At 41.3% G+C, this 17,095-nt stretch overlaps 1 protein-coding gene and 1 pseudogene across 1 annotated transcript in view; both read right to left on the bottom strand.

The window, feature by feature from the left end:
• LOC133632368 (gastrula zinc finger protein XlCGF57.1-like) overlaps positions 1 to 17,095 on the bottom strand; it is a 90,065-nt gene that overhangs the window by 35,946 nt on the left and 37,024 nt on the right. The gene's annotated exons all lie outside the window — the stretch shown is intronic.
• The window catches only part of LOC133632066 (zinc finger protein Xfin-like), a 41,750-nt pseudogene that overhangs the window by 15,649 nt on the left and 9,006 nt on the right, over positions 1 to 17,095 (bottom strand).

Here is a 17,095-nt window from a genome sequence, read left to right as displayed (position 1 = left end):
CTCCTCAGGAAGTACAGCCTGCTCTGTCCTTTCCTGTACAAGTGGTCCTTGTTTACAGTCCAGTCCAGCTTATTGTCCACCCACACACCCCGAGATACTTGAATGAGTCCACGGTCTGTACCTCGACTCTCTCGATCACAATAGGTTGTGACTTTGGACTCAACCTCTCAAAGTCAATGATGGCTCCTTGGTCTTTGACAGATTGAGCTGCAAGAGGTTCCTGTGGCACCAGACAGCAAAGTCCCTTACCAGGCTCAGAAACTCCTCCTCTCTGCTTTCCCTGATGCACCCGACAATGGAGTTAAAGGAACAGTAAAGCTTACAATGAAGGCACTGCTTGCCAAAGTGTGAGACTTGGAGACATGGAGGAAATCTAAGCTGAGTAAGGCCGCCAACTTAAAGGATAAAATACAATGGTTGATGAGTGAACCTGGTCATGTAGACATCAACCAACATTTCGGTGTGTGTATCAGGTTGATTAATGATGCAAAAAATGACGAACTGCTTGAGTTGTTGCCTGTGGAAAAAAAAGAAAAACACAAAATTTGGTTAATAACAAAACTTTTGAGTGTGAATTAATTTTGTAAGTGTTGCAAAAAATCAAGCATGTGTAACAGACAAAATGGTTGACAATCCATAAGGATAGTGTGTCAAATGTTGGTTCAAATGCCTCATCTAAAAGCAGCAGTTCAAAAGCAAGTATAACATCTACTGCATCCATCAGTGTTGTGCAAGCCAAAGCGGATGCCAAACGAGCCGCGCATCTCAGCGATGGAAAGGATGCATGCGATGGAAAAGGAGGCGCAGTCATTGCGCAAAAGGATGGAGAAAATGCAACTTGAAACACAGATTGAAGCTTCAGATGCCGAAATATAAGTTAAGAGCATATTCAGAGCACGATGGAATGGAGTCTTATTTTGAAAAAGTGAAAGGATTCAACTTCCTGATGAAAGGCAAGCATCTGTCATACCTGTGAAACCTGAACACTTACCTGCTATAAGGAGGGAGAGTTCAGATGCACAACTTAATGGCACCAAATTGAAACTACACCCGTTACAAAGGAATGCAACTGTCACACATGCACATGCAACCAACAATAATTATACTTTTCACAAATATTTTAACTGCTGATAAAACAACAACTTCCACCAAGAGAAATACCCGTTTTTGATGGTGATCCTTTGAAATTCAATCTTTTCATGCATGCATTCAAACATTGTGTGGAGGATAAAAGTGCCGGTACTATCTGGAAAGAGACACTAGGGGGCGACCAAGAGATCTTGTCTAAAGTTGCTTACATATGACTGCAAAAAGAGGGTTTGAGAGAGAGCTAAAGCTCTTCTGAAGGAACATTTTGGAGATGACACAACGATTACAGCAGCCTACATGGAAAAGGTTAATCACTGGCCTGTTGTTAAAGCAGAAAATGTTTCTTCCCTCCAGGATTATGCCTTTTTCTCTGTGGTTGCAACAACGCCATGATTGACAAGAGAGAGCTGGACATGTCTGCCAATCTCAAGCTCATTCGGTCAAAACTTCCCTTTTAAAGTAAGAGAACGATTCAGAAGTGTTGCACATGACATTCGTGAGAATCAACAACGCAGACCATGCTTTAATGATGTTGCTTGCTTTCTGGAACATCAGGTCAAACTCTTGTCTGATCCAGTATTTGGAGATATTCAACAACCAGAAAAGGTTATTCATGCCAAGAGGGATGTGTACGCAATTAAACCTCAAGTAAGGAGAAGGAACTTTGCGACTAATGTCTGTACTATTGACAAACAAGAACGTGTTCAATTCAAAAACTCCTAAATTCCGCACTCCATCCAGCTGTGTAATCACTCACCATACAGCAATAGATGATATCCGTCTATTACCTGACACCTTCTATGTCAGCTATCTCAATTTGTTTGTAATGTCTATTTTCTGCTGGATCTACTCTCTATTTTATGCTGCAGCTGTTACATATACTGTAATATTCCATCCATCCATCCATTTTCTACCGCTTATTCCCTTCGGGGTCGCGGGGGGCGCTGGAGCCTATCTCAGCTACAATCGGGCGGAAGGCGGGGTACACCCTGGACAAGTTGCCACCTCATCGCAGGGCCAACACAGATAGACAGACAACATTCACACTCACATTCACACACTAGGGCCAATTTAGTGTCGCCAATCAACCTATCCCCAGGTGCATGTCTTTGGAGGTGGGAGGAAGCCGGAGTACCCGGAGGGAACCCACGCAGTCACGGGGAGGACATGCAAACTCCACACAGAAAGATCCCGAGGCCGGGATTGAACTCACGACTACTCAGGACCTTCGTATTGTGAGGCAGACGCACTAACCCCTCTTCCACCGTGCTGCCCCTACTGTAATATTGTACATGGTAATTGTTATATATTGTATATATGATATAAACATATAATATAATATATCAGTATACATCATATACTGTACATATATTATGTAAATATTACATATACGTTAAATTTTATATTGCTACTACGGTACATTTTTAGTCTATTTTATACCTGCATTGTCCTTTCCATCCTTTGTAACTGAGCTACTGTGTGGAACAATTTCCCTTGTGGATCATTAACGTTTGTCTAAGTCTAACATAACAAAGCAATGGAAATCAGTCCAAGCAAAAGCAGTTGTTTATTCTGTTCACAACATCATTCTGTGAATGACTGTCCAGGGTTCATAAAAATCAAACATCGTGACAAGATCAACTTCTTAAAGGAAAAAGGAGCTTCTTTTAGGCGTCTTAAGACTGGACATTGGAGCAGCAGTTGTGATAAATGCATAACCTGTGGAAAATGCAAACTAAATCATCCAACAGTTTTACATATTCAAGTTAACAAAGTGGACAAGGCAGTGAGCACCAGTGACAGCAGTGAACCTGAACCAAGGGTAAATAACACACTTGTAACGGCTAAAACCTTTAGAAGTCAAACAGGGGCCAGGAGCAATGGAACGCTGTCAATCATACTAGTCCAGGTAAAACCAAGAGAAGGCAACAAAAGCATTAAAACCTATGCATTTCTGGACAATGGATCAACATGTACATTTTGTACTGAAGGTCTCATGAAAAAGCTGAACCTCAATAAAAAAAGATCAAAAATATGCCTGTTAACAATGGTGCCCAAAACATCTGTGTCAACCTATATTGTAAGTGGCCTGGAAGTGTCAAAACTTAATGGAGAACGGCATTACAGTCTTCCTGAGGCTTACACTCAAAAAACAATGCCAGTGAATGCAACAAACGGCTGACGTCCTGGTGCAGCCTCAACAACCTGGAGCTGAACGCCCAGAAAACAGTGGATATGATTATGGACTTCAGGGAAGTCACAGCTCCACCATCCCCCCTCACCCTGGTTGACTCTTCCACCCCCGTCCCCATTGTGGACTCCTTCCGTTTCTTGGGCACCACCGTCACACAGGACCTCAAGTGGGAGCCGACCATCAGCTCCCTCATCAAGAAGGCCCAGCAGAGGATGTACTTCCTGCGGCAGCTGAGGAAACTTAAGGTGCCGACCGAGATGCTGGTGCAGTTTTACTCAGCCATCATAGAGTCCACCCTGACCTCCTCCATCACAGTGTGGTTCCCCGGCGCCACAGTCCAGGATAAGCATAGACTGCAGCGCATCGTACGTGCTGCTGAGAAGGTGATTGGCTGCAAGCTCCCATCCCTCCAGGACTTGTTCTCCTCCAGGACCAGGAGGCATGTGGGTCGGATCACAGCTGACTCTTCTCACCCTGGACACAAACTATTCTCCCCTCTCCCCTCAGGCAGGAGACTACGGTCCATCCAGACCCACACCTCCCGCCACCTGAACAGTTTTTTCCCCTCGGCCATCAGGCAAATGAACAATAACTCAATAGCTCCTTGAATTCCTTCTAAGTCTATCTGATAGCTCAGTTACAGCTCATTTTATTACCAAATATGTGTTGTATGTGTTTTATGTTGCACGATTGCACCAAGAAAAATTCCTAGTTTGTGAACCCGTTCTCAAACAATGGCAATAAAACTATGTTGATTCTGATTCTGCTTCTGATTCGGATTCTGAAATAAAATCCAAACAGACTTTTTCAGGGAGTGGTCTTACCTTGATCACATTGACATCCCAGAGATTCCTGCTCAGGTGGAGTTGTTAATTGGAACTAACGCTTCTCAACTGTTGGAACCCTGGAAGGTTGTTCATAGTCATCAAAACCCTACTAGGTTGGGTTGTTAGTGGCCCTGATAAACTCTGTGAAGGTAACAATGATTCTGTCTCCGTGAACCGAGTGTCTGTGGAGTCATTGGAGCTGCTACTGAGGAGGCAGTACGAGCATGACTTCAATGAAAAGGATACGGAGGACAAAATGGAAATGTCCAGAGAGGAGGCAAGATTCAATCATGGAGCAATCTGTGAAGTTGCAGGATGGACGCTACATTTTAAAGCTGCCATTTAAAACCAATGAGGTTTTATATACCATCTATATCTTTATTTTACTTCGGCCTAAAATAGAACAAGTACATTCGGAAAATGTACATATCACAAATAATCCTCTTGATAAAACACTTCAAGTTAGTTAAACATTCTGAAAAAAAAGGGGATTTTCAAAAACACTTTGAAGAACACAATGAATTTAGACTTAATCTCAGTGTTTCTACAAAGCAATTAAACTTTAAGTCACAGCCCATCTAGATTTGAACAACAAAGAAAATAAAGCATGAATAAAAACTATTGTATGTATCAACTACCTCATTTGTCATTTCCACATATTAATCCTGTGCTAACTCAACAAACCATACAAACTGAGGTAGAAACTATTCAAGAGTGTTGAGTTACTTCCTGTCTTCTAGACATAATGTGTATTGATAGAAAAATAAAAGCTGTGCAATGTGTGAACAATTTCAACAAAGCACAAATAAAAAGTTAAAAGACTGACAGTATTGCAGTAAATCACACACTGTTCACTTTCTTTTCATTTGCACAGAAGACAATCATTTTCACAGAACTATATCAGTGTGCAGTGTCTCATGCTGCATTTTAAGTGGGTTACTGATTGCTTATTTTACTCCTGTTTTACGTTGGGTGGAGGGGGAGGAGTCACAGCCCCGCTTTACCGTGTACCTCTTGCTTGGTATACTTGCTTTCCCCGGTACAAACTATTTGCTTGCCTAACAGAATTGCTAATGCGACATCCAGTGGACACATTTAGGACAGCAGTTTTTTTCAATTAAAAATGCAGCTGAATTTTACACTTCGCAAACTCATCTCTCGGGCCGGATTGAACCTGTTATGCCCGAATGTCGAGGGAGGTGGGTGTTGGGTTGTGGGTGTTGGGGGTTAATTGTTCATATGTCTCTGATTTGCACATCAATTAGTCTGAAAAGTAAAAGTTGGCAGTTTGTTATGCAAACAGTTACCCAGCCTCACTTATGCGTCAACGTCAGTTTTGATACATCTCCACTTTGCAGTGAAAAAGGGTGTAGTGCAGGTTTTTGAGCATGCACAAATTTGACACATGAGGCCCCAGGTCCCTGGACTGAAGAAGGAGTAACCAAGCACTTGAAGCATCATCTATCTTACTGTTCAGGAAGGTTTCATGGGGCCATGAGTAGATAAGATTATGCTCCAAATAATCCAAGTATGTATGAATACCTCAGATATTTGTGAAAGAAGCAGTGAGGAGGTCCTGGGTAGGGTTGATGTCGCCACATATGAGCAACATACCACAAACTAAACAGCTAATTGGTTATTTTCCCTTGTGTGTTCTTATGTGTTTTACTGTGTCTGTATTACGTGGGAACCTTTTACAGCACACTGAACAACTAAATGTTTTTTTCTCCAGTGTGTGTTCTCATGTGTCGACACAAAGAACTGTTTTGAGGAAAGCTTTTACCACAAACTGAACAATTAAAGGGTTTTTCACCTGTGTGCGTTCTCATGTGTTGAGTCAAATGGCTCTTAACAGAAAAGCTTTTGCAACAAACTGAACACTTATATGGTTTTTCATCTGTGTGTGTTCTCATGTGTCGACACAAAGAGCTGTTATGAGGAAAGCTTTTTCCACAAACTGAACAATTAAAGGGTTTTTCACCTGTGTGTGTTGTCATGTGTTGAGTCAAAGAGGTATTTCGAGAAAAGATTTTGCCACAAACTGTACAATTACATGTTTTTTCACCTGTGTGTGTTCTCATGTGTTGAGTCAAAGTGCTCTGAAAAGAATAGTTTTTACCACAAATCGAACAGTTAAATGGTTTTTCACCTGTGTGTGTTCTCATGTGTTGAGTCAAGTGGCTATTTCGTGAAAGGTTTTTGCCACAAACTGAGCAATTAAATGTTTTTTCTCCTGTGTGTGTTTTCATGTGTTGAGTCAAAGTGCTATTTTGAGAAAAGCTTTTGCCACAAACTGAACAATTACATGTTTTTTCACCTGTGTGTATTCTCATGTGTCGAGTCAAAGAGCTATTTTGAGAAAAGCTTTTGCCACAAACTGAACAATTAAACGGTTTTTCACCTGTGTGTGTTCTCATGTGTTCAGTCAAAAAGCTATTTCGAGAAAAGCGTTTGCCACAAACGGAGCAGCTCAAACACGTTTTACCTTTTTTCTTTGTAGAGCATTCAGAGTGTTTGTTGTCAGTGTGAGTCCTCATATCACCTTCACAGTCTGTATCGCTGCTCAAAGGTTCTTCAACCTCGTCTTCAGCCTCACTATCTGATAGTGGAGCTAAGAGGTTGTCTACTTGTGGTTTCTCTTCATCATCTTCAGTCTTCACAGAGAGAATACTCAGTGGAAACTTGGTGTAATCAGCTTCCTCTCGTCCTAGAAGACACTCTCCCTCCTGAGTGATGCAGAGTTCCTCCTCTTCCTTTTTAATGCAGGGTGGTTGTGGAGTCTCCTGCTTCAAAGTGGAGCTCCCCCCTAACTGAGGGGAAACTTCTTCTGGATTACCGATCAGCTGCTGGACGTCTGCAAGACACAAACAACAAAAACACATTTTCTTCTCTGTACTGTATGTGTGTGTAGTAGGGTTGTACAGTATACCGCTACTAATAAAGTATCGCGGTACTAATCAATTGACCAGAGCCGAGGCGCATGATGAGTGTGTCAAAACACACACACAAAGTGCATACAAGCAATAACATGGTGGAGAGGAAGAAAGGCAACAAACAACAATTCTACTGGTTAATAAAGAGGGTGCGTGAAGTGCAATATGGAGGTATTTGGGCTTCTAAACTAACAATAAAGGTGACACTTTAAACAGGAAGCAGCCGCTCTGCAAGGGTTGCTTTACACCTTTTCTGTGTGTGGGCTCCCAGACCGTGGTCGAGGAGCGCAGGGGAGACGTTCCCTCCAGGGCCCATGTTTTGCCGGGGGTAACACTGGGTCCATAAAGCTCCGCTCTCTGGTCGGAAGGACGAGTCCGTCGATTAGTTACAACTTGCTCACTGTACGAAAGCCTATCGTGTGCAGTTAACTAGTTATGTAATGTTTCCTGTGCCTTTAATTTGGTAATTCCATTTGTGACGTCATTATTCCTGATGTTCAAACAGCTGCTCTACAGGAGCAAATTAAAAGTTTGGAGCTCGCTGACCTACAGCAAGAGATAGAGGAGGAAAGGAAAGCTGACATGGAGGCGAAGAGATTGGATGCCCAAGCTAAAGAAGGACAAAGGCTACAAGAGGATGCTCACCTCGCCAAGGAGAGTATGGCAAGGGAAATGGAACGGCGTAGACGCTTAAAGAAACTGGAGAAAGACTTCCACATTGCCCATATTGTTAAGTCCTTCCTGTCAGAGTCCGAAGATGATGCAATGTCAACAACGTCAGCTCCGCCCTCCATTGACATGCTTCAGCTCCCATCAATAGCTCCAATGAAATCTGCTGCCGCTATCCCGATGACACAGCCCTTGACAACGATTCCCATTCCTGTCCAAGGTGCACAAACTTGTGTCCCAACATTAGTAGCCCCCACTATCGCTCCTGTCTCTGTCACCTTGCCTGCAACTGTGTCTTTCACAAGTCAACATATGCCAGTCTTTCCCACATTTAGTTATGCATCAACAATGACACATGCAGCCGCAGTGCCACAAACCATGCAAACTTCTGTACCACAACCACCAGTTCCAGCTGGTGCACCTCCTCCAGCTGGGCACTATGTTCAATACACCTTACCATCTGCTACTCCCAGCCCCGGCAGCACCACCCTGGTCCTACCCGGGAATCAAGACACTGATCGCTAGATCCTATGGCATTCCTAAACCAGTACTTCCAAGGTTTGAGAGTGGCCGGGAAAGTGATTTCACTCCACTCAAGATGGCGCTAGAGAACTTGATGAATAGTCACCCTCACCTCAGCGAGCAATATAATTATCAAGTTCTACTAAATCAGCTCAAACTTCCTAACGCTATGCAATTAGCCGAGTCCTTCATGTATGACCCAAAACCGTACACAGCTGCACTAGGTGCTCTACAAGACAAATATGGCCAGCCTAGACAACTAGCACAGAGTGCAGTGTTTCCCCTAAACTGCCAAGATACCTGTGGCGGTGGGGGCGTGGCTATGGGCGTGGTCACCATGACACCATCGAGTAATTTGCATAATTTACTACAATGATATGATTTTCTCTAAAAAGGCTCAAAAAATGTATACTTACTAATTAATAATAACAGTTTTGTTTTAAACGTCCATCCATCCATCCATACATCCATTTTACAATATAATTACAACACTTTATGTACATATTTATATACAGATTTGAACAATAAGTTATTCACTGAAATATATTTATTAATTGTGGTTCTTACAAAAAATATATCTTATAAAAATATAAAAGCTAAAATGTCTCTTAAAGCTCTGCCCCTTTAATTAGTGCATACTAAATAATTTAACTTTAGCTTACTACTACAACCATATTATTTACCAGCAACATAAAGTGAAACAGAGGCACAGGTGTCCTGTCACAGTCAGTAACAAATAAACAGAAAACAGTAGTGGTGGTAGATAGACACAAAGCTTCATCAAACATCTGATCCACTGAACAAAGAGCTCCAAAAATCTTGATCCTACACTTCTCTTTTGTAAAGTAAATCTGAACAGCCGATATGGGCATCTACATCAACTATATGATTTGCCTGAGAAGCTTGACAGGACACAAAAAAATAAAGAATACAAAATATATATATATTTTTTTTGTGGCGGCCTTAATTCTTTCGTGGCGGGCCGCCACAAATAAATGAATGTGTGGGAAACACTGGAGTGAACTAGGAGCTATCCTTAACTCGCCAGCCATCAATGTGGGGGATGCAGAAGCTTTCGACACCTTCGCTCTCTCAGTTCAGACCTTAGTTGGTATGCCACGAACTTTAGAGGGACCCCTTGGATACGAGCTCAAATGTGGTTCTCACGTTGACCGCCTCATAAGTAAAATGCCTCCTGCTCACCGAGACGGATTTGTGGAATACTGTCTTTGTCAAGGTATCCTACAGCCAGGTACCGACCAAACTTACACCCTGCCCGACCTGGCATCCTGGCTCCAAGTTAAAGCTCAAGCCTGGCCAGCCGAGCCACTCACCTCTACAACTCGGTGCCTCCTCCTGCCAAGAGGGGTTATAATAGTCCATGGCCCAAACAAAGGACAGCGTCAATTCTCTTATGTTCTGGTGAGACCGGTAGCAGCCAGAGCACCAATCTGACAAAGTCACAACCCTTTAAACCGAGTCCTTATTGTCCATTTTGCAACAGTAAGGAGCATTATCTCAACTCATGCCTGGACTTCAAGAAACTGAATACCAGTGAGATCAATAAGTGCATCCAAGAAGGTGACAGATGTTGGAAGTGTGGTCGTGGCCACAAAGCTGCAGCATGTACACTTAAATGCCCTTGTAAATTATGCAAAGAGACACACCTCACAGTACTGCATGACACAATCCAAGAGTCATCTCAACAAGTCCTGATGATGAGGAACCAAAAACCCACAGTCTACCTGGAACAGCCTCAAAGCCCTCAAATAGTTTTGCTGAAAGTTGTTAAAGTGCTCTTACAAAATGGGGACCGCACTCTAGAGACATTTGCTGTGCTGGATGATGGTTCTGAGAGAACACTCATCCTCCTTTATGCAGTAGAGCAGCTACAACTTGCTAAGCATCCTGAAACCCTTCACCTGAGAACTGTTCAACAAGAAGTGAAGGTGCTCAATGGTTCGTCAGTCAGCCTTCACGTCTCCCCCATCTTCAAGCCAAGCAAGAAGTATTGGATTGAAACTGCCTTCACAGCTGAGAATCTTAGCCTCAGCACACATATCCAGTAGCACACATATCTAGTAGCACGCAAATCCAGTAGCGGCCCTCCAAAAATGCTACGCTACAAGGGACTCCCTTTGCTGCCTATCCATCAAGCGCAACCGCTACTCCTCATAGGTTCTGATATGTCTCAGCTCCTTGCTCCGACAGAGCCGCTGCGAGCAGGCCCATCTGGCGGGCCCATAGCAGTCCGTACTAACCTAGGCTGGTCCCTACAAGGTCCGTCTGTGATCTCCGTCTCTTCCCATCAGCCTTCCTGTCTGCACATTACGACTGAATCCCCATATATTGAACTTCTCAAGAATGTGGACCGTCTCTGGCAGATCGATACTCTCTCTTACGCCAGCGAGAAGATTGCATCTCGTTCCAAGCAGGACCAACAAGGTCTCTCCCTTTATGTGGGAATGATGATCTTAGATCATCATGGCGCCGATCCTGGCTGCCTCGGTGCTATTGTGCGCTCTGTTTTGTTTGTGTCTGTGTATAAATTGTGTGTCCATTTTCTCTCTTACTCTCAAAGAGCTACTAAACATCTTTTCACCAAGAAAAATTCCTAGTTTGTGAACCCGTTCTCAAACAAAGGCAATAAAAACTATTCTTATTCTGATTCTGAACCTTTTACAGCACACTGAACAACTAAAGGTTTTTCTGCAGTGTGTGTTCTCATGTGTCGACACAAAGAGCTGTTTTGAGGAAAGCTTTTACCACAAACTGAACTTAGTCCAGTGTGCGTTCTCATCTGTTCAGTCAAACTCCTCTTAATAGAATGGCTTTTGCCACAAACTGAACAATTAAATGGTTTTTCTCCTGTGTGTTGTTAAGTTAAAGTTAAAGTACCAATGATTGTCACACACACACTAGGTGTGGTGAAATTTGTCCTCTGCATTCGGGAATCATTTTTGGTGATTTAACCTCCAATTCCAACCCTTGATGCTGAGTGCCAAGCAGGGAGGTCATGGGTCCCATTTTTATAGTCTTTGGTATGATCCGGCCGGGGTTTGAACTCACAACCTACCGATCTCAGGGCGGACACTCTAACCACTAGTCATGTGTTCAGTCAAATTCCTCTTAACAGAATAGTTTCGACCACAAATCAAACAGTTAAATGTTTTTTCAGCTGTGTGTGTTTTCATGTGTTGAGTCAAGAGACTCCTTTTAGCAAAACTTTTAGCACAAACTGAGCAGCTCAAACATGTTTTACCTTTCTTCGTTGAAGAGCATTCAGAGTGTTTGTTGTCAATGTGAGTCCTCACATCACCTTCACAGTCTGTATCGCTGCTCAAAGGTTCTTCAACCTCGTCTTCAGCCTCACTATCTGATAGTGGAGCTAAGAGGTTGTCTACTTGTGGTTTCTCTTCATCATCTTCAGTCTTCACAGAGAGAATACTCAGTGGAAACTTGGTGTAATCAGCTTCCTCTCGTCCTAGAAGACACTCTCCCTCCTGAGTGATGCAGAGTTCCTCCTCTTCCTTTTTAATGCAGGGTGGTTGTGGAGTCTCCTGCTTTAAAGTGGAGCTCCCCCCTAACTGAGGGGAAACTTCTTCTGGATTACCGATCAGCTGCTGGACATCTGATACAAAGACACAAACAATACCTGTAAAAATGGCAGTAAAACTCCATGTCACAATATTACAATAGACTATTGTATCGTGACTCAAGTACCGTGATACATAGTTTATCATGAAGTCCTTTCCAATACCTCGTCTAGGGTTGGACAATTATGGCAAAACATAATAATAGTGATTATTTTGAGTGATTTTGGAATTACGATAAATAACACCATTATTTATTCATTTGAAAAAGTAAAAACAGTACCACCAAAACTCAATTTTAAATATAATCTAAAAGAACAACCAGATATACATTAGTAACAAATAAATAACATGTAAACTAACAATCATAGTAACAATAAATTAAGATGATTATAGCAATATTTTTTGGTGTTTTCCCAGCCCTTGATTAGCAGTCTATATTCTCTCTTTGCAGTGTTTGATGGACGCTACGTCACTACATGGGTCGAAAAATAGCTAAGCTAAAGGAATCACTACGGGTTCAAATAGGAGCGAGGCTAACGCCACGCTACTGGGAACTGTAGTTAAGCTACATAGCGTCGCTACTTGTTGTGCACTACTGCCCATCACTGATTCTAACTCGTAAATAAACGCTAGCAAAAGTCAGCTAACAATGCAGGTAATGGGGATGCACTCTATTTCGCCTATAAATAAATAAATAAAAAAAATATCCAAAACCTTCCAACAATGTTTCATATACACGCTGTAAGTACATATGTACTGTAATAACAAGCACATTCATAATAACATGTACTATCTACCTATTTTCATCATTTTTTATAATTTTAGGCGAATGGCGGCGCATTATTTTCACATACGCATCACAACGTTTGCTATTTTATTCAACACCACCACCAACTATTACTAATAAAGGCAGACTTCATGAGTGCCATCAAAGAAGACTTTGGGACAAATTATGATCCAGAAACTTATATTTTTGAGCCTGAATATAAGGAGGATGAGCTACAAGTTTTAGAAGCTGAGTGATAAGCAGATCAAGCAATTAGCACTATTGCTAAGTGCTAAACAAAAAATACAAAGTATGAACATAACTAATTTCTGTAGAAACTGCCCAAATGCTGAAACTTGACAGAAATGCTGATGGAATAGGGCTGGGAAAAATGGCCAAAAAAATTATCACAATTATTTTTTGCATACATTCCGATCTCGATTATTTTTTTTATTATTTTTTTTTACATTAAAAGCGTATTGTCCCGTGCAGGATAATAGCGAGTACAGTTGCATCCCTACTATTTACTACCACAGTATCTTGTAACAGACATTTCCGCCATGTTTGATGGAGGTAATATATGCTCACAGCTGACAACTGTCATTTTGTTCATATCTATAATTGTGTTTACCAGAGGTGTAACGGTACAGGTCACCCACGCTTCGGTCCGTACCTGGTTTTAGGACCACAGTTTTGCTTCTTTTCCGTACATTTTGTGAGGGTAAAGAGAACAACTTTTTTTCCTTTTTTTTTTTTTTGCTCCTCACCACAAACATTCTGCAGGAAACAAAGTATCAGTGGTGTACTGAATACTGTAGGATTCTTATTTCAAGTTAACATTTACTAAACAATATTTTCAAATAGTAAATTATTGGGCAGCACGGTGGAAGAGGGGTTAGTGCGTCTGCCTCACAATACGAAGGACCTGAGTAGTCGTGAGTTCAATCCCGGCCTCGGGATATATATAAATGGTCCCTAGTGTGTGAATGTGAGTGTGAATGTTGTCTGTCTATCTGTGTTGGCCCCTGCGATGAGGTGGCGACTTGTCCAGGGTGTACACCGCCTTCCGCCCGATTGTAGCTGAGATAGTTTGAAGATGTAAATCTCTGTTGTTTTACAGTTCTCTTATGTATTTCAAAATGTATGTCTTAATGTATTATTTTTGAAACTGCTCTGTGACATGTGCTATTGACCTCTTGGCCAGGTCACCCTTGTGAAAGAGATCTTGATCTCAATGGGTTTTCTTATCTGGTTAAATAAATAGGCTCCAGCGCCCCCGCGACCCCGAAGGGAATAATCGGTAGAAAATGGATGGATGGATTCTTTAATCACTTGAAAACGTCAGTACTTTTTACCAGTGCTTGGAAAAAGGCCCAGATTGAGGAGTTTTATATTTAATAAAAGTACATTAAAGTGCAGTTTGAGTTTGAGGTACTGTAAAATAATGTGTACCAACACATTAAAACTAGTTTAATGATTATTTCAGGGACGAAATGCTTTTATCCACAAACTCAAAAATGATTTTAACAAAAAGTGTCTGCAGAGTTTTTAGTACATGTTGTATCAGATGATGAGAAACTTTGCAGACACAAACAAAAAGTCTGATTGAAAAATGTTTACATGTAAAAATGCCTTTTTCTGATTAAATTAGTGGATGTGTTTAATCTCCCAGTTAGGACGAATACAGTAGTTCACTCACACACAGGATCACGGTCAATAAAGGCGGATTCACGCAGGATTATACCAAGTATCGTTGCTTGCCTACTGTTTACTACTGCGGTAACTTCTAACAGACATTTCCGACATTTTTGATCGAGGTAAAAATGCTAACAGCTTCTTTGTTTACATTGTTCAACAAACTCGGCTAATGTCTCATTCACGCTCGTTTCAAGGCTCACGATAGGCTCTAAACGTTTTTGGAAACTTCAAGTCACTCACCTTCATCTTCCGTCTTTATCTCCGTTGGTGATTTGCTGGAAGTTGGTGGCGCTGATTCTCTTTCATGTTCTCTTTTAGCGGACGTCGCCATCTTAGCATAGCAGTAGTCGTCCATCTTCTATCACGTCTTCAATCTTCACTTCAGATAACACTCCATCGCTCCACACTCAAAGTCCGTTTGGTGGGCTTAAGAGAAGGCGAATAGTTGAGGTATTTGATGCTATTTTTGAATCTATAAGATCGTAAATGTGAAACTTCTCCGGAAAGCCACGTCGCTTAGTCCGCCATCTTGGACTTTCTGCTTTACCACTGTTTCATTTTTTTTTTTTTTGTCCTGTCCAGCTTCTCAGGCAAATCATATAGTAGATGTAGATGCCCATATCGGCTGTTCAGATTTACTTTACAAAAGAGAAGTGTAGGATACTTCTCTTGTTGCCTTACTTGTATTTTGACTTTATTAAATGTATTTATATTATCATTTGGTGCAGCCGGGCCGGAGCAGGAGGGGATAGAAAGAGAGAAAAAAGAAGACAGAGGGGGGAATTGTGGGGACAAGAGGGGGATTAGACAGAGAGACAAAAACACAACAACAACAACAACAACAACAGATCAACATCAGCAAATACGACATGTAGAAATATGATGGTAAAAGTATGTAAGGAATGACAATGAGCATTATTACACTACAAATGGAGCAATACAAATACCAATAGAAATAGCGCTATTGATAATGAACAATACCAATAATTTACCTCTATTATCAACAATACAGTTGTTCAAATGCAACAATACATATACATAATGATAACTTCAGATACGAAAGAATGCAGAAAAATGGAGGGGAAGAAAGAGAAGCAACCTATATTAACCTTGTAGATTGTTATAGTAACAATAGGTTAAGCTTTGTCAGTGTGCCATGTGTTATGCAGTTTACCCTAGGGCAACAACGTTAATATATGTTTCATGAAACGTGATTATGTGCATGAGTGTATGTATGTATATGTACTTGTATATGTACAGAATGTGTATATGTGTTTGTACAGTGAATGTATATGTACATGTATGTGTATATGTATGTTTGTACAGTGAATGTATATGTACATGTATGTGTATATGTATGTTTGTACAGTGAATGTATATGTACATGTATGTGTATATGTATGTTATATCAATCAATCAATCAATCAATGTTTATTTATATAGCCCTAAATCACAAGTGTCTCAAAGGGCTGCACAAGCCACAACGACATCCTCGGTACAGAGCCCACATACGGGCAAGGGAAAGTCACCCCAGTGGGACGTCAATGTGAATGACTATGAGAAACCTTGGAGAGGACCGCATATGTGGTATATGTATGTTTGTACAGTGAGTGTATATGTGTAGTGTGTGTATATGTATGTTATATGTATGTTTATACAGTGAATGTATATGTACATGTACACAACCGTTCAAAAGTTTGGGGTCACATTGAAATGTCCTTATTTTTGAAGGAAAAGCACTGTACTTTTCAATGAAGATAACTTTAAACTAGTCTTAACTTTAAAGAAATACACTCTATACATTGCTAATGTGGTAAATGACTATTCTAGTTGCAAATGTCTGGTTTTTGGTGCAATATCTACATAGGTGTATAGAGGCCCATTTCCAGCAACTATCACTCCAGTGTTCTAATGGTACAATGTGTTTGCTCATTGGCTCAGAAGGCTAATTGATGATTAGAAAACCCTTGTGCAATCATGTTCACACATCTGAAAACGGTTTAGCTCGTTACAGAAGCTACAAAACTGACCTTCCTTTGAGCAGATTGAGTTTCTGGAGCATCACATTTGTGGGGTCAATTAAATGCTCAAAATGGCCAGAAAAAGAGAACTTTCATCTGAAACTCGACAGTCTATTTTTGTTCTTAGAAATGAAGGCTATTCCACAAAATTGTTTGGGTGACCCCAAACTTTTGAACGGTAGTGTATGTGTATATTTATGTTTGTATAGTGAATGTATATGTACAGTATGTGTTTATGTATGTTTGTACAGTGAATGTATATGTACAGTATGTGTTTATGTATGTTTGTACAGTGAATGTACGTATATGTACATGTATGTGTATGTTTGTACAGTGAATGTATATGTACATGTATGTGTATATGTATGTTTGTACAGTGAAACAACCGAGACACACATCCAGACCAGACAAGGGGGCCGCGCCGCCACCGCATCAAGTCACCAGCACAGACCCCGCACAGCGCAAGGTCGGGCCACACAGGCACGGACCCCACCCAACAGGGAGCGAGACCCGCGCGACGCCACACACAAACAAATAATTACATTTAAAAAAAATAAATAATAATAATAAATGAATAAAAGCCTCACACCCTCAGCAAGGTCTCTTCCCGGAAATGGCAGGCCACCAGACCGCAGTCCCCGCTTTACCACTGTTCCATGTGTTTGCGCATGCGGCAGAAGTTTGCAACTTCCGATCGACAAAACTGCACTTTAAAAAATAAAATACTTTTTAAATAACTAGCGGCCATTTTCATCTTTTCTTACATCTCTGCTCGTAATT

This window comes from Entelurus aequoreus, linkage group LG17, assembly GCF_033978785.1.
Source record: "Entelurus aequoreus isolate RoL-2023_Sb linkage group LG17, RoL_Eaeq_v1.1, whole genome shotgun sequence".
NCBI classification, from domain to species: domain Eukaryota; kingdom Metazoa; phylum Chordata; class Actinopteri; order Syngnathiformes; family Syngnathidae; genus Entelurus; species Entelurus aequoreus.
This window is presented reverse-complemented; position numbering and strand designations above follow the sequence as displayed.